This window comes from Taeniopygia guttata, chromosome 8 (assembly GCF_048771995.1).
Source record: "Taeniopygia guttata chromosome 8, bTaeGut7.mat, whole genome shotgun sequence".
Lineage (NCBI taxonomy): Eukaryota > Metazoa > Chordata > Aves > Passeriformes > Estrildidae > Taeniopygia > Taeniopygia guttata.
This window is the reverse complement of record NC_133033.1, coordinates 16,308,933-16,328,036: the sequence shown is the minus strand read 5'-3', so window position 1 is coordinate 16,328,036 and position 19,104 is coordinate 16,308,933. Positions and strand designations below refer to the sequence as shown.

General features: G+C 38.7%; 1 protein-coding gene across 2 annotated transcripts in view; it reads left to right on the top strand.

Moving 5' to 3' along the window:
- Positions 1–19,104, top strand: part of TGFBR3 (transforming growth factor beta receptor 3) — a 113,741-nt gene that overhangs the window by 14,176 nt on the left and 80,461 nt on the right. The window lies entirely within an intron of this gene.

Genomic DNA, 19,104 nt, shown 5'->3' with positions numbered 1-19,104 from the left:
CAAGACCTATAATCTGGAATTAAGCCCCAATTATTTGAGTTTATAAAAACTATGTCAGACAAAATCCCAGAAAGGTTCATAATAGGTCACTGAGTCTGTCCATCCTTCCTGCCTTATTGGGCTAAACCTCACCTTGGTCGTCCCTGACAGTTGTCTAATCTGATTTACAGTCAACCATTAGTGATGATGGCAAAAGCCTTTTAGTAATAGTTGTCTGTGTTAATCGAGTCCTTTTAGGTTAGGAACAGGCATTGCCATTTTAAGGGGGTTGTTCCTGTCCCATATTTTGGCCTAGCTGGGGATTTTTAAAACAGTATGTTGCAATAACTTGTGACAGAGAAAGGAAAGATCTGTGGAGTTCAAGTACCTAGTTCATTCTGTAGTTTCTAAAAGCACTAAAGTGATTCTACTCAGAATGTTTGTTTGTCAAAGTTCTTTCTGTGGTTGCAAGGGGAAGCCTCTTATGTGTCCAGCTTGTGTACAGCGTGGGTCTTTGGAGAAGAGGCCAAGTGGATGTACAGTCAGTTGAAATGAGACAGTGGGAAAAGTAGACAGTGGACAGATGGCTTGCTTAAATCTCAGATGTCCTCACTGTGGAAAAGATGACCAGCTTTGGAAGAGACAGGACTAAACAATTAAATGTGTTACAATTTGGCTTCATTTCATCTTCAGCATGGAAAATTATGTTATTTCAAGCCCTCAAGCCTTGTGGGACTTTCTCTGGGTTTGACCTTCTTGAAGGCATCCATCCAACATTAGTAACTTCGATTGTTTAATAGTACGTGCTGCTGACATTTTGCAATAGCTTCATTACAGACAGACTTCCAGCAATGCAGGGTGTGTCTGAGTGTGTCTGCAGCTCGGGCTGAGGACATCAATGCTGCTCTTGGCTGACAACAGCCATTACTTGGAGCAAATCTGTGTCATTCTAGATGTGTAAAAATCTACTTTAAAAGCGAGGGCCAGTGCAGAAAAGAAAAGCTTTTTAAATTGATCACAACCATAATTCTGTTTTGCTGCTGAGGAGAATGCTTGCCTATCAAGTCAGCTTACCTCTTAATGCCAGCTTTAATTAAAACCCACTGATTTAAAAGTGCTATCAAACAGTACTACTATTAGAAAGTTATTCAGTGTTCAGAAAATACAACATATCTGTCTTGAAATTCGTTGTGGCTTTTTTGGTTTTACTCCCCATCTCTGTGTTTTCCTCTGGCAGATATTCTTGAAACAAACTCTTAAAAAGCTTTGGTTTCAATCAGATGCGTATGAATAAGTAGAGTGACAGAATTATTTTGGCTAGAAGGGACCTCTGGAAGTCTAGTCCAGCACCCTGCTTGGAGGAGGGCTAATTTCAAGTTCTTTCTTTCTTGGAGACTGATTTTTCCTCTATCTGCATGGGAAGAAATCAGCTGAAGGGAGTAGGAAGGGTCACAGTTTGTTAGGGGAAGGTGAGGAAGCACTGTCTTTGTGGTTTCTGGCTATACCTACCTGTATGTTTAGTTTTTCTTCCATGCTTTTTAATTTTTTCAATAAATTCTTAATGAGAACAGCTAGATAATGTCCTTTACAGAGTATAATGAGTACAGTAAGATAAGAGCAAGAACCGATGGACTATGATGAAGAGGGAAGAGATGTCAGGCAGATGTAATTAGAACTTAGGAAGGACGGCTCTCCGAAGGTTATTTAGATAGAGCCTTTGTAACTTGAGATCTTGAGTCCTTTTCATGCAAACAGTTATGCTTTAAATGCAGGGACTTTGTAGCTCTAGGTGAAGAACAGGTGAGAGCAAACAACATGTTCCAGTTGTGTGGAAAGCTGGCAGAGGCCCCTGGGCTCTGGTCAGCATGATGGCCAGGGCACTGCAGGCGTGGCTCTTAATTGCCAGCATACACAACTTGTGCTTTTTCAGCCTTGAACCACAAATGTACTAGTATAAATAAAACTAGGACTCTAAATAAAGTTAAGTAGTATAAATAAAATCCCTTGCTTGTGGTGGAGCCTGGGGGAGGCAGGGGGCAGCATGCCACCTCCCTAGGGTATTGATTTTTATACATTTGAGCCTTTTTCCAGCTTGCTCTTTGTTTCTCAAGAAGTGAAGCACCTGCAGCAGAGCGCACCTTTCTTTTGTTTGCCAGTTCTACACTGAAACTGCTGCTACTGGTTATGTGGGGGTTTTTGCTGACATTTTAAAATCTTCAGCATTCTTGTATTTTCAGGTATAAATGAGCTTCTAGACAGAATCCATGTTTTGTTTGGTTTGGTTTTTTCCACTCTTGAAGGTACAAGTGTGTTAAATATATAAAAAAAAACCAAACCCAAAACCCTGGAGTTACCGGACATGATACACAAAAATGGATGGTCAAGGACAAATTACAGACCTGCATGTTTTTCAAGCTAATAGCTTAAAAAATTTCACCTCACTAACTGCGTGTAAATAGTCTATATAAATAGTCAAAGAATATTTGCCTGTTTTTCTACCTCCTCATACTACCTGGATGTATATAGCTAAATGCGTATCTGAATTTGATTTGCTTTCGTCTTGTACATGGATTTCTTGTAAGCTTTTATTTATAAAGCTTTAATTGGGCAGAAAAGGACTGCAAAGAAAACCTTGATTACTCTGAGATTTTTCTACTTCATGGAAAGTCCAGAATGGAGAGAAAAACTTCTGGCAAGCTCTCTACCCGACTGAAGGAATTAAGTTTTTGAAGTGGGATTATATTAAGGCCTGGCAACCTGCAGTAGGAACTCCACACAAACACTTAGAACTACGCACAGTTATCCAGGCCTTGGATGACCTCTTAAATTAGTCTGGCTTTGTAATCTTGGAGCAAAAATATTCTGTCCTAATGTAGCTTAAATCAAAGGCTGGAACATATTTATTTTACTTGCTGGCAAATTAGTGCACTTGGGTGCATGATGCATGTCTTAATAAAGTGTCTTAGAGGACAGCTGAAATGCATACCTGCTCTAGACCTTGAGGGCCAAACCTTCAACAAGACTAGTCCTTCTGTGAAGGAATGGGAACATTTTAAAACTTCAACTTCTATTTTTTTTTCTTTCCTTCATTACTATTCAACTGGAAAGAAGACAGGGTGATACAGTCTATGGATTTAAAATGGCCAAAGAGTCTCATTGCAACCTCTGGGGTAGATCCTCTGTTGGTGCAAATCATTCCCGCTGCTGAGAAGGCAGTGCAGCTGTGGTACCTAATACCAGCCAGAATTTGCCCATGGAGAATGTTCACTTTACTTCAACCCCCCTGATATTTAACATTGCCTGTGCTTGACTTGTAGATATATTTCACCTTATGGCTGCCTTTCATGGTTGTGGTCAGGCAGATCAAGACCCTGTGAGAATTAGATATATTGAAGAATTTACCTATTTTCTGTTATACTGAGGTCAATCTGCTCATATTATGTCTTTCTTTATGGTTTTCTTCCAACAGCTCTTTACTCCCTATTTTTAATCTTATTTTTAATCCTAGCTGTTTTTTCTTTCTTTTTACATACTTGTTTTTGTGAGTAATCTTGCATGGTTCAGAGCGTGTGTGCTTCAATTTCAGTAAGACCATTCACTTGCAAGCTCATGTATCTTCTGTATCTCTGGCCCCCAGATATGATGGTGATGGGTGCCATGTTAATAAGCAGAACAACAGGAAGAAACAGGCCTTGTCATGACACCTATTTGTTCTTTTTTTTTTAAAGATGAACTTCCTCTGACCTTGAACACTTTGTTTCCAAAAGCAATATATGATTCTTCAAAGTGTAGTAGAAAAACCTTCCACTAGAAGGTGAAGGACATGATTAAAAAAAAAAAAAAAAGAAAGTAGAAATTACTGCTGGGAATTAATAATACAAATTTCCTTTTATTTTTAACAGTGTGTGTTGGGTATTTCCCAGATGTAATTAGACTGTAATTGTTTTTTCCCCAGAGTGTTTGTTGCCAGAGGTGTAGAGTTTTTTGTTTGTTTAAATTGTGTTTAGAGGATGAGAACCAAGGGACAGAGGTTGGATCTTGAATTCTTAGGACTGAAGTAAAGCACAAGCTGGTTGCAGCTTTTGAATGGATGAAGCTTTCACTCTCTTACTTCCCTTTCCCTTCACTTCTTTCTCATAATCAGCTGACTTCTGCCTCCCTTCTAAAATCACCTATTCGTATCCGTCTATGGTCTAGGTGTTCAGAGTTTGGAGGATGAGATGAACCAGCACTCAGAACATTTGAAGATTTGCAGTCTCAGAGACTTAGATGAGCAAAGGGCTGGTTCATGTGCTGTGCTGTGTCAGAAAAGCTGCAAGCCCTCCTGCAGGGGCTGCAAGGGAATGCCCATGCTCTTCAGGGGAGGCTAACGTGCCTTCAGTTCTGAGAAGTACTATTGAGAAACCAGTGACTGGCTATTAAAAGTGGAAATTGTTCTAATTCTTTTATTCCTTCATCACCCTGGTGGTGATTTGAAACATCTTAGTACCACATGTTTATCTGATAGGGAATCAAATGATGAATTCCTAACTTCATGTTACTGAGCTCTGTGACATAACTTTGAGATGCCAAAATATGCATTTAAAAAGAGTTAATTTTCATTTGACACGTAGCATAATACCTTTCAAAGAGTAAATTGTTTTAAGTGAGCACTTTAAATACAAAGACTGATTAAAATTTGGAATCTAGACTAAATCTCTGTGTTCCCTGATTTAAGTTTCTTCAGCATTCTTGTGCTGCATAATGATGATCTCTTCCTTTGTAAATTACATTTTTAATCTGTTCATCTGTCTGTCTTTCAGCAACTGAATTGAATTGAATCCTGTGTCCTTTCTATGTGCTTTATGCATAAATAGTGGTTTTTTATCTTCTAAGCCCCCACAAAAATTCTGAAAAATTTAGAGTCAGGATACAGAGAAGGTTTATGTATTTTCAAAGAGGTAATTGTATCACAGACTTAGAATGGCTTGAACTGAGCAGACTTCGTTTTTCCTGCAAGGCTTTCAAGTTAAAAGCAGTTGAATTTCAGCAGAATTCTGCACAATTCTGCACCCATGTGGAGCAGTAGGATGTGGGATTGTGGGTCCTGATTCAGCAGAACAGCTGAGTGTATGCTGAAGTATTTGCTGAACCTGAGAATTTATCACTAAACATGAATATCTGGTTCTTTGATTAAAACTGACTCTGGGTGATGTCAAAGGAGTCCTAAGAAATAAAAGGCCCATAATGCAGTACTGGAATTGCGTAGATGCAGGCAAATGGTGTTTCTGAGGGTCTCTGGAGGGAAGTACTCCACTGATGAAAAGTAGTTTTGAGCAAAATTTTATGGCACGGAATGGGGATGGCATTAATCCTTGTCTTTGTAAGAGAATTTATTCAAGTTTTTCTTTGTTTAAAAGAAACTTGTCTTTAACAAGTTCTAAGCTTCACAATTATTTTATAAATACTTCACTAAAAATAGTGCTTTTGTTTTCTGAAGGGAATTGGTATTTGAGGTTTTGCTTGTAGGTCTTTTAATACCCTTTCTGTATTGCAGGCCCTTATTAACTCTTTCTTAGCTTTTCCATCTGTCATTTTTCTTATAAATAACATGAACCCTCAAGCCCTTTAAGTAATAAAAAAGTGAAAAGGGCATATTTAGTTAATTAAAGATTAGATTTCACGTGCTGTACAACCCCACACCAAGCATTCCCAAATGTGGTCCTGGGGTGTCTCAACAAGAAATGAAGCATCTGCTATTAGAGAAACAATTGCTATTTTCACATGAAAATTGTGTTGAATTTCTGCAAATCTGTTTCTTTTATAAGCTCCTTCCACTGAAGCATGCTTGTATGATTCAATGCCATTATTTTACTACTGGTGATGTTATAGTGTAGAGAAAATATAGGGACCAGATACATGCCTTTTCAACAAAGAGAAATAATTTAATCCTCTGTAGCTAATGCTAAAAAGAACTGAATTCCCTAAGGCTGTAAGTCATAGGAGAGATTAATTTGGAGTGAAAAAAAATATATTTAGCACAAAGACTGGACCATGTTTCATTACCTTAAGGCACTGAGTTGGATTACTCTTTGGTGTAAACTTATTTTAAGTCAATGGGATTTCACCAAGGATAAATTTTGACCCCAGGTGACAAAAGCAAAGGTTTTTTGTAATGCCATGAAGTGCAACTGCTTTAAGCACAATGTGCTTTTCTTCATAAGTGTACTTTATAAAAGATGGAGCTATTGTTCCTTTTTTTGGCAGCTTCCACACTGTGAGACTTACTAATAGGCATTTAATAAAAAAGGGATTTTACCTGTCAGGGATGGAAATAACTAAACTGAAAATGTCATTACTCTCGTTATTGAAGTAGTGCAGCAAAGAAGTAACAAAAAAAAAGAATTTGGAGCTGGGTGGTGGAAACATATGTAAGGTTTGTTGCTGTGATATCGCTTCAGCAAAAAGTTTGGTTTCATCTGAAGCAGGTTTGGTGGTGGGCTTTTATATTGTTTTCTTTTTCTTGACACTTGAAGTCAAGAGTGAGTGAAGAATTTATTTTTGTGGTTATTTTCTCTCTTTTCTTTTTTCTTCATTTCCTTGATTACCAAATCTGCCTTGTGTCTGGAAAGGATGATGGATTCCATCTATTTTGGAATAAGTAACATTTTTTTTTTTGTTATTACTTTTAATTTGAATAGAGCAGTAATACATATGTTCTACTAGAGATGCTCCTCCAGTTATTTTGGTTCTAGCTACTATGTCAAAATGAATTTTTTCCATCAAAAGAATGTGTGCCTTTCATTAATGTGTAAAAATCAGGGAGGGACACTTAGCGTCATAATGCCTTAGTGATTCTTCAGGCTTCAGGAATTGTATGAAAGTGGATAAAGATGAAAAGGTTATTTGAAAATGTAGCTATTACTGAAGTAGCTTAGCATAGTTCACTTTGTAAATTTGGAGTTGCTTTAAGGAAATCTGTAGATTAAGAACTTTAAAAGCAGTGGTCACACATTTTATATATTGATGCATGTGTGTGTTTAGCCCAAATGGGCATTTTGGTTACTCCTGGGAAACATCTGCTCTGTAGCGTAAAAGTTGGACATAAAGCATAAAAGCATGGCTGGACAGGTGCTGCTGTGTCTGAGGACCATGGTGGCGTTTTCTCCTGCCTATGGAGTGATGTGCACTCTTCATACAGCCAAGCACAGCAGCCCTGTGTGAGGTGATGGGTGTCTGTTCATCCTCTGTGGTGACTGACTGTAAATGCATGTGTCTGAAGGACCTTTGGGAGAGGGTGGAGCGAGTTATGGGCTGTCAGAGCAGTTCCTTCCAGCTGTGGCTCAGCCATGAGCATGGACTCCTGGAGGAGTGCACAGGGATGCTGGACCAGTAGCTGGACCTGTTCTCCTTGTGCAGTCCCCGTGCCCAATGGCCATAGCTGTGTTAGATGCATGGGGTTAATCTACAAGCCTCTGCTTTTGACTGAAACATGAAACACTTGGATCTGGATTTGTGACTTTCTCTGTGATCTCCCCACAAGTTTTTTAATCTCTCAATCTTGATCACTTGATAAGTAAAACAGATGTGTTCAACCCTGGCATCTTCAGTGCAGGACTGTTTGAAGAGCCAACATAATCACTGTGATTCACGTGGATACATTGTTGCTAACTGCTGTTATCTCAGTAATTCTTCAAAACATCCCCATGCCCTTTTTGGAGCTATGAAAATGGCAAAGGTGTTATTAAAGGGACTGTCAGACTTTTTGCTGTTTTGCTTGTTTTCAGACTCTTGGATTCTGAGCTGCAGAGGTTTGTTGTGATCAGGATCAAGGTGGTTTGTTGTGATAAGGATCAAGGTGGTTGGTGTTTTGGCAAATCATAGATTGAGTATGATGTTCTGAGAAGTGTCTTAACTCATGGAGTTACTTATTTTACTCTACTTGCCATCCTTATTAAAAAAAAAAAATTAAAAATCCACTACATTTGCAGGAAGTAGAATCGGTCATACCAAAGCAAGGATGTGGGAAATCTGTGCCAAAAATGATTTTGCGACTCCTTTCTTGCATCATTGGGAGACAACTTATAACAGCAGGTAGAACTGCATTAGTTCGCATGTATGGTTTGAACAACATGATACAAGTTAATGTGTGGCTTCAGTTTTCTGCACTAGGGTAGACTTTGACTTTGGACTATAACTATATAATTTGTAAATGTGGCCAGATTTCTGTATCTTCTGCTTTGAAATGTTAGGTCAGTCTGACAAAATTTTCTTTTATGGCACTAATGAGTTCAAAGCAGTAATTAATTTTTCTGTGGGATATTTTCATCTGCAAACTGAAAAAGTAATAGGTATTTGAGTAAATTGGCAAGAAAACTGTTCAGAGATTACTTTGGATATTACTTGTCTCTATTGCTTTTTGGAACTAGGCCAATAGTAGTTATTTTTCTTGCTAAAATAGTGCTCATGGCCATATTGTTCACTGCATTCATTTTCATTCTCCCAGTGCTAATGTTTGATCTCTGTGATCACATTTACCATCACAGATGGAAGTAAGAGAGCTCAATTATGCATGGTAGGAAGTTCTGAGGTTTTTCTGAAAATTACAATTGTCTTAATTGTACTGCTTGACAAATGCTTCTGTAGTGCCTCCTGTGAAAAGGCCAGTTATCTGACTTCAATAATGGTTTCTTTACCAAGGGAAAAAAGGTAACTGAAATGTTAGAATAAGGAATGTTCATGCCAGTAACAGAAAAATAAAAGCAACTCTGAAAAAAGATCCGGTTGTGTTACTTGTCTCTTGAAATATTTTTTTTTTTTTAATTAGCAAAGCTATAAGTTTTTTAAGCAATTTCATGCTCAAGATAAAATAATGTTTAAGACTTTGTGATGGTTGATTTTGAATAAAACAATTAAAGAAAATAAAGTTCTTAATTCTAGGTCTCTGATACATTTACTGGATCTCACAAGTATGTTTGCAGGAAGAAGTCTATAAGTCAGCTCTTTATAAATATTAGACTGAACTTCAACTTTATTGATGTGATTCAGGAGAAAAGAATTCTAATGAAACAGAAATAAGCAGTATTGAACTGCTTAATGGTGTTAAAATCTTCTTGTGTGTGGAGAAAACCAAACCAGCTTATTCTGTTAGCTTCAAAATTGCACAAGCACTGTGTAAAGGATTAACCAAAAATATTGTCTAAGATATTTCAAGTAAAAGTTGTTAACAAAGAACTCCTTTGATTTTTTTTCTGCCTTGAAGAGTCCTAAAATGTATCTTCCCTCTTTCTCCAGAGAAATAATAATGCACTTGAGATGGTTTTATAGGTCACACATTCATGTAACTGTCTATGATTTGACAAGATGGCTGAAAGAAAAGGTGGACTGAAATCAGGATATACCCAGGAGGATTTTTGAGCAATGAATCAGTGCTTTTTTGGCTTAGTGGACTGAAGTAATTTAATTGGAGCAATCAACATTTTTGGTACTAGTTGACTGAACTAATTAAGTTGATTCAGTTCTGATACCTGTGTTGTCATCTTGTTCCAGTTGCTTTCCTTAAATTTTTGGAAGGAATGAGCCTGTATACTGGTGTCCCTGTGTTCCCTAGTGCCATCTCTTGCTGGAAGGCTTTTTTGAGGATTCAGTTTGCTGCTTGGTGGGCTACAAGTGCTGCAGACAGAATGGGTTCATGTTGAGACCATAACTTTCTGCAGAGTCACTGTGTCTTCTTCCCTTTAATTTTCTAAAGCAGTCAGTAGATGTCTGATCCTGATACAGTGCTATAGCATTATGCCTCTAGAAGGATTTAATGGCAGACAAGTGAAGGTGGTGTAGCACAGGTCCTCTTTCTTAATGGATTTAATCCTAGGGTTCATGTCCTGACGTGATAACAAAACTCGTGTTCTGGTCTGCAGACTTTTGGCCTGCCTTCTCCATTGGCAACACATGGGTTTGTTTGCTTTTTCTTCAAAGCAGCTTCTTGTTAGGTCCCCTGTGCTATTTTGTTAAATAGGCCATGGCTGGCAGAGTTGGAGAGAGATTTACTGAGAACCTGCTGTGCAAGTGCTGTTGTGCCAGTGAAGAGAGATCATGCTGTTGCTCACTTTCAGTGGGACCCTGCAATGAGAGTGATGCTCGCTGCTCTTCTCTTTACTTGGGGCTATATTCTTCCTCCTGTGTTCAATATCTCGCTCTAATTGTTTGTATCCAAGATGTGTATTAGTATTTATTTTTAGTTAGGATGATCTCATCTCTAATGAGTATTTGATGCCTTTGTAATGTTCCTAATATACACATAGAACAGCTGGAAGAGACTATTTAAACAAGCATCTTTGTAATATCCTGGATGATCTCAAAGAACATTCAAATACAACAGTGCAGTTACGTTGGAAGCTTTAAAGATAAACATTTTTTTCATACAATGGCTGAACAGTGTGTAGTGGGTGATATATGGGGTCTCTCTGCATTTACAGTGAATGAAAACTGCAGTGAACTGTCCAAGGGGGTTAACTAAACCATTAATGGTTAATAGTAAGCACAGTTAAAAAACAGTAGATGAGAGTACAGTTCTGTGCTATATTTCTGAATATATTAATTTGTTACTGTAGACTCATTATCCAGAGAAAAGGTTGTTTGTAGTCAACAAGAACTTGGTTCTTTTCCAGCCAAACTTGTGGCACTGGTGGTAGGGCTGTGAGAGTGGGACTGTCGAACTGCTCTGCCTGGACCCTCTCTGATGATGAGTCAGGTCTGTGCTGTCCTCGGGGCAGGGAGTGGGGCTGTTTGTTACTCAGCTGTTGGTATCCAGTTAGAAAATGTTGATACAGTGCTTCAGCTGGTCAGTAGAGGGTGGTGGCTTTTCTAAAGCAGGATACACTCAGGCTTATGCTTCACCAAATAACTTACCTTGCAGTGTAAGGTTAAGCCTGCCTCTGCATTGGATGGCCAGTAAATTAACACAGATCTCATGAGCTATTAGTGGAAGCATGGCTGTTAACTTCCATTACATTCAATTAATTTAAACCACTGGTCCACTGATGGGAAGAATAAGTTTCAGCTGGGCTCCTGTGTGCTTACATGAGAGCCTTTGAAGTCCTAGAAGTGGCTGGTTTTCTCTGAACCATCATGATTGCTAGAGCAAATAAGGTACCCTTGGAACTGTGTGGCAGGGCTAGTAGAGCCTCCCTTTTTTGCAGCAGGTCATGTTTGTACTAGACCAAAAATGAGTTTCCTCTTATAGAAGGAGAGTACTGAAGTATTGTTCAAGTATTTTAAGTAACTTGATCTGTGGTTCACCTGGTGGCACAGTCAGACACAACCACAATGTAAAACAGCCTGTCCGAATTGGAATATATGGCAACAAAGCGATTTGGTTTACTGGCACAGCTATACATCCTTACACAAAAGTACATGAAAAAGCTGACAAAAGCACTTTTTTTTGTTTATGTAACTTATGTAACTCTACCCATTACAAGGGTTTGCCAGCTAGTTTCCCACAGTGATGTGCAATACTTTACAAAAAGGAAATGTTCTTCTGTACAATGCAATGTTGAAACTAATATGTTTCTCCTATGAAGACTGCTCAATAAATGAGAGGCAACAGTCCTCCTCTGGACTCTGAGTTGGAACCCTTCAGTCAGTGTGTTATGCTACAACATAAGTAAGTAAAAGCCTGAACCATTTGACGTTGTTAAACTCTGCCCAGCCATATAGTTTAACTGGGCCCTGCATTAGTTTCTGTCTGCTTGTTTTTTTGTTTGTATTAAGATGCCACTTGTTTAACATCTAAGTTTATTCAGTCCCTAGCTCTTTTTTTTCCCCCAAAATCAAAACCTGATATTACCTCCTAATTACAAGCATGCTGAAATGGGTTGCTTACATGGTATTTTTTTTTTCTACAAAAATAATATTAGTAATAAAAAAAAAAAAAAAGAAAAGCGCATGTAATCTGCATAGCAGTGGCCACTCAGAGGCTGTCAAAAATTCCAGCAAACCAGATGAATTGCCACCACCAAGTGCTGACTCAATGATAGCTTTTATGTGTACTTTGAATGTTTAGCAGGAAGAGAGATTACTCATTCCCCCACCTTTCTGGAGGACTGTTTGAAAACTTGCAAATCGTGTATGAGGCCACTCAGACTGCTGACTGCACTGCAAAGTTATTTTGCATCTAGTAAGTTCTGGGATATTGTGACTGTTTTCTGAATAACACTGTCCTTTAATGATACTACTTGAAAACAAATAGTGCTGTTCTAAGTGTTGCCAGGTCACTTTGAAAGGCTCACAGAAAGGTTTCTCACTGCTTACTCCATATGTGGGACTGGGGTATTGGTTATTCCTTTTGTAGGAAGCAAAAGCCATCCTGCTCACTGAGGTCTCTGCTTCCAGTTATGTCAGGGGCTAAGAAAGCTTATGTGATCTTGCACTTTTACACTTAGTGTTTTATGGTTAGTTTTTTCAGAATGTACCTGCATTTTTTCCCCTGAAGCCTTGTTTGCTTGCTTGCTGAAGAAGGAGCAAGAGGCATTTTCCTGTACTGGAGAAGACAAGGAATTGTACTCCATTGCTGGCTGTCAGCCCCCCATGTGTTCTTGCTGCTTGTAGTGTCAAGGAGGCTCATGCTTCCTTTGTGCAAGCCCTTAAATGGGAGTTGAACCTTTGCCATACAGAGGGATGGATTTCTACACCTGTGGGGTCTCTGAAAGGGAAGTACTTCACGTGTACATGTGAACATATTATATTTTTGTGAAATTCAAATCGGTTTTGAGGTTCCCTGAGACTTTTTTCTGTGCAGCAATGATACTAAGATGCATGCCTTAGAAAGGCTGTGTTAGCATTGGACACAAATGACTTATTTCCGGAGTTAAAACTCCTTTCCCCAGATTCCCTTAGAAAAAGAGGTAGTAAAAGATTATTTGAGGAGAAGAGCCATTGTGATTTCATATGGAGGCCATCTCGGTTCTCCTTTTATATCTGCTTTCACCTGGGAGAATACACTGTACTCATGTCCAGAGCTTGAATTGTTTTCAGCTTCTTATTAGTTTTGAAAATGCATTTAGCAGTTAACTGCCAATGTGCGTGCTCCTTCTGGTTGCAGCTAACAAGCAGCTGGGCAGTACATTAAGAAAATGTGGAATTGGTTAACTCTTGTAGAACCACATCACTCTGTTTCTTCAGTTGCCCTTGCAGAACTATAGGGGGAGAAATCCTGTAGGATAACACAATGGGCACATGCTTATTAATAAGGGGAGAAATGAGCAAAAGGAAGTCAAGGAGGAGAAAATAGTTTGGTGTTTTGGCAGGGAAGAAGGGCTGTAGTGAGTGAAGTGTCAGTTGTTGCCCAGATAGCAAGGAGATGAGTGAGTGGTGGCATTTAGTAAGAAACTCCTTAAACAGAACTTTACCTCAGGGGGAACGGAAAGAGACGTTAGTGAGTGATTCATTTCAGAGCTCTAATGTTGCAGATGGCCTTTTGAGAACCCATTCCTGAGTGAGCAATTTTACTTTTTCATTGATAGTGATTTTGGTTTGGTGTGAGGTTTTTTTTTTATTTCTGGTGGGCAAAAAAGATCCTCGGGGATACTAGTTAATGTTTTATTTTACAATTAAATATATATCCCTTTATGTTATTTCAACAGTTTTGAAAGTCCTGTTATTGGACTTATTCTGTCAAAATTTACATTTTAAATAATTAATGCCTGTCTGCTGATGGGCCTTTTTGTTTTCAGTGAGGATGAGGCGCAAGTATAGGATATATACGGCCAAGTCTTTTTACATGTGGCTGCCATCTGTGTGAGCTAAATTACTGCCTATGAATCAGGCGTACAATATGCAAGATCTGCTCCCAACTTGTTTAAAGTCATCCTTTCTCACTCTCCATTTAGTCCTTTCTCTGCCAAATCTCCCATGGACCTCATCTGGATTCTTGCCTGATTAAGGACTAAGAGCTTGACCCTGTGAGATAATAAAACCTCAACATCCCTGCAAGAATCTACAGATTTCAATGGGAGTTGAAGGCAGTGTGTACTGCTAAAGTCTTCAGCATGTATGCTGGGTTTAAGGTAATGATTTCAGGACTTGGCTGTGTTACAGTATGCATACTGGCCCTAACTTGATTAAGCTGTGAGTATATTACTATGATTTCAATCCCCTATGGAAAGGGAAACACATAGTCTCTCTGTTAATTTTGTGGCTTATTTAGAATGAATTTTCATTTTCTGAGTGTATATATTGAGATGTTTCTCACCAGAAAATTTCAGTTTATTGGTACTTGTACTTTTTTAGGAGCTGTTTCCTAAAAGCTGTTTTCCTAAAAGCAGGGATCTAAGAGCAGATTGCTTTGGGAAGTGGAGGCCGTGAAATTGTAAGAACTAGGAAGGGTCGTAACTTTTACTCTTATTGCACACAGCCTTCCAAAATGATTCACTGTTTCCTTAAAAGATTCCAGTATCTCCACGTTTTTGTTAGAAACAAAGAAACACAAAACTAATTATCACATCCAGGAAGGAAACGCATTACTGAATTAGACAAATAATGAGATAATGAGCACAGTTGGATAGTGATCTTCAGCTCTTTGTACAGGTAATGTATCTACCCTTCCCAACAGTAATGCTCTTTAGACTTTATTTTAATAGAGTGGTCTACCCAAACCCAAGGTTTAAAAGGAATTCCCACAGAACATCCCAGTTTAGAAGGGGAAAAAAAATACTGAAATGTTCACATAACCCCCAAATTACCTTTTAATTTAAAACTGGGTAAGTATAAAATGCACTTTAACTTGCAAATAATTTCTAACATAAGAAAAAACTGTTCTTTAATACTGTATTACTGCTTCTAGGTTTCTTTTGAAATTCTATTGCACCTAAGCATAAGAAGGAGCCTGAAATTGAATTTTAGGTAGAAAGAATAACCCCTAAACCACACAAGTTTCTTGATTTGAAGGCTACAGCATAGCTACAGGATGCCTACCAAGAAAGTAACATTTTATTGAAAAGCTCACCACAAAACACAGGTAGTATTTAATTAAAGCAAGATTAAAAAAAATATTGTCACCGAAAAATCTAGATAGTTTTCTGGTGGTAATGCTCTTTCATTCTTTTGAGACCAGCACTCCTGTTTTTAAATAAAAACTTTTTTGGTGCATATTCTTCTTTTTTTCATGCACCTATAATTGCCTTCATACTTAGTTCACAGGGCTGGGTGTCACTGTGATTGCACACTGGATAGTATCTGGTCAAACATATAACACTTGTGTGTTTACAAGCATGATGTTTTATCTTCCTGCAACATGGACTTGTGCTGTGATGACCTAGTAACACACAATGTTTACACAGACAAGAATAGTCCCGCTTGGATGCTTTGTGAGTCAAGCAGAACATACTGCAAAGGCCCAAGTGATGCAACCCCAAAGAGGTTCTAATGAAAAGAGATAGGAAACAAAGACTAGTAAAAGTGCTCTTGTACACCCTGATGCCTATTCAAGATAGTGCTGGGAACCAGTAAGTTTGTGGTCACTTTTCCTGTACAGACTGAAGGAAGGAAGATGAGGGTTGACTGAGAAAAGAAATGGGAAACTGTGAAAAGAAAAAGTAGAAGGCAAAGGCTGTGAAGGAAAGGAAGAAAGTAACGTAATTTCTGCTATCCAGTCTGTGTTGTATATGTTCATGGTTATCACAGGTATATGAGTAACAGTATTAGAGGTATATTAGAGTAACAGCTGAGTTTAAGACGTAACATCACACTTTGAAAACAGGTTCTGTTTAGAATGTGGTGTAAGCACTGAGCTTGTTAAAATTCAGGTATTGTTTTTGTTGCTTCTGGTCAGTCTTTTTGTGTAAATGTTCAAAATAGGGATTTATGGGGCCACTTGATCTCTGTGCTTGTATTCCACTCATCCTGGTGTGTCAGCCTTATTGAGAGGGCAAAGATCAATTTCTTCCAGTTTGGGGATGAAAAAACAAAGATGGTGTCTGCTTTTCATAGCTATAAGCCAAAAGTAGTTGATCTGAAGAAAAGATCTCTATTTACTAGTCTGAATATTGACAGTTTTATAGAATTAGCAGCAAAAGATGAGCAAAAACATGCACTTGATGTGGACAGATATTGTGCCCAGCAAACAAACCTGTGGACAGTACTGATGAGAAAATGTTTATTTTAATTTATTTATCAAGCCTTTTATTTATCTGGTTAAAAACCACAGATTTATCTGTTTATGATTAGATGGTCTCAGAGCTGGTCTGAGTCAGAGATGCTTTTGCTCCTGTAGCTCCTTTGAGGCAAGAAACTGCATATCAAGTTATTAGGCACAATAAAACCCAGTCATGGCAAGGGATTTGGATTCTTTTTTTGGTCACTCGATATTCTGTGCTGATGATTCAGGCTTCCTGGTCCCCAGCTCTGTATAAGATGGATATGAGTGATCACCTCTCTCTACTGGAGAGGCTGGTGTCTTTGACAAATGCTATGAAGCAGCATTTTGGCATGATCCCAACAGTCAGTTGGGTAGAAGGGATGCTGACATTGAAATACATGCAGAAACAACATGCTTCAATCCTACTTTGATATACTTTTGAACACTTGGGCTTTCATCTGTATTTAATATTCAGTCTCTGTAAGCGTAGATGGTCTCTTGACTTCACCTGCTCTTTTGCACCATGTCTTCTTTTTCTGCCTAGAAGCTTCTTCTGGACAGAATAGCAGGGGTTTGGTTGTTTGCTCAGGACTTTCTGGGATCTATGAGCTTGATTAAAGCTGTTGTCACTGATCTTGGGTAGTTTACAGGTGTTTGGAAGTCCAGGACAAATGTCCATGCACTGCGTAGATGCAGGTGCTACATTGTTGCATTAGAGTGACAATACTGCTGCTTTTGAAGGAAATGATTGGACATTTCAGATCATAGTTTTCAGGTTATTACTGGTTTGGGGTTTTTTGTTTGGGTTTTAATATTGACCTACATGTTTTTCAATTTCTCCCAGGACATACTGTGATGTTTTAGCAAATTACCTGGTTTCATTAGTTATGTAGGTGAGGCTCTGTGTGGCGTGGTTTTGTCTTTGAATTAGAACAGTGATCTTGCAAGGTGAATGCATAGAGAAGTTGTCTGAAGCAGTTTTCAAATCTGTAGCATCTTGTATACATACAGCTTGTCTCATAAGAAGATGCTATAGCAGCAACCTGAGATGGTGAGAATCTGTAAACCAGACAGGAGTTACTCAGAATTTGTTTAACCAGAACAGTAAACAAAATTTCTTGATCCTCTTTTTCAGCTTTTTTTTTGGGTCTTTTTTTTTCTTTTTTTCTTTAAATAGCATTTCTACCTTCACTCTTCTATCCCACCGTGAAAGCCAGAGGCAAGTCTAACTTGGACTGAGAGCTGAGCTGGTAAAAGCATTGTATGGCTCCTTCAGTCTCTTTGGAAAATTATTCTGTCTGAATAAAAAGCATTATGTTAATTCAACAATAGTAAATAACTTGATGGTATCCAAAGGACTGTGCCATAAGGTCCTAAATATGTAAATTAATTGAAGTGACATTGTATGCACTTAATTCTTAAACCAGTTCAGACTTGATACTGCTACATCTAAGGTGATTCTTTGCAGTGCAGCTGTAAATTCAGTTTCCAGGAGTTTAACACAGAAAGCAGAGATGAGAAGGCAAGTGGAGTGCAGAAGTGCAATGTGGTTACCACTTATAAAGAAGGTAGCTCCAGTTTTGCATTCTATGTGAGGTGTTAAGAATGGGCTTACACAAACACTGATTAGGAGAGCAATTTTAAGAGACCATGTGTCATGACTGCAATGTCCTGTCATTGTAAATGGTGAGACTAGTAGTGCTGAGGAAATTGAATGAAATTCCTTCAGGAAAAGCTTTTATGTCAAAAAACAACAGTTTCTTGCATGCTCTTCAAAAGTGAAACAAATACCTTTATATAACTAAAGTTTGATTGATTTCACTTCCCCTGAATGTTTTGTCAGCATCTAGATAAGGCAGCTATGGAGAACATGTATGTGTATAAATTAATATGTACACATACACGTACATACATAGAGTGTACCGAGGTATTGCTTTAAGTCTTTTTGGTAATCAGAGCAGTTGTTAAGCTGTGACTATTTGTGCTCTCCACCATGGAAATATTTATTCAAAGTGAAAATGCATGCACTTTTGAAAGTGGTAGTTTGTGTCACTATTATGCTTATTATGGACTACAAGGAAGCTGCACCTGCATAGTCAGCACATTTTCTAAAATCAACATTATTATCTCTTTCTAGGAAGGTCTTTTCATGTTCAGTCAGTGAGGTTTCATAAGCACAATCAAGTCTGAAGGCTCCCTGCTGCCCGTAGTAGGGATGGGGATACAGGTTATTCTAGTGGCCTTGGTGACAGCCAGCCTAGGTACTCCCCAAACCTTCCTTCCTGCTCTCAAATGCACCGAAGGCCAACAGAAATCTGCTTAGTCTCTTTATTGCTGGGTTACTTTCTTGTCATGTTAGTGAGTTGAATCAGCTTCTGGGGAAGACAGGTTTGATCAGCATCAAAAGAGGAATAAGATAGCTGGAAAGTGTTGGTGGGAAGAAGAAAAGCGGAGAGACTGAGGCACCCTGGGTTTGGCTGTCGTTAGATGAATGATTCATCCTGTCTCATAAACCCTCAATGTTAGGTTTTATTGTTTTTTCATTACCTGTAGAAATAACTGTGTATGTATGGCTCTGTCAAACCTGCCATCCCACAGACTTGTTCACTTGGGTCCGTCTCCATCCCGATGATGTGGCCCCCGTCTGTGTGAGCTGAGAGCTGTGCCTGGGTGCCAGGCACAGCATTTGTCACCTGCCAAACAGCCACTGGGGCCTGGGGGCCTGTCCTGCAGCTAGGCTGGTGCTTCTGAGCAAGCTTCAAACAATAGCCAGGTATGAGGTCAGTGTGCCCACAGCTGCCTTGGCTTGAGGCATTCCTCAGCACTGGGGTCAACGTGGTGCTTCCTAGTGTTCTTGAGAACCTTGAAAGTTTGAACACAGTCTTTCCTAGTTAAAACCAAACTAGATTATAAATATTCAGAAGTCTGAAGAGAGAACCTGTAGCAGGACATAGTCCAGGATTGATTTCCTTGCTGATTCTACAGCAGAGGGCAAGAAGCATTTGCTTAACTGA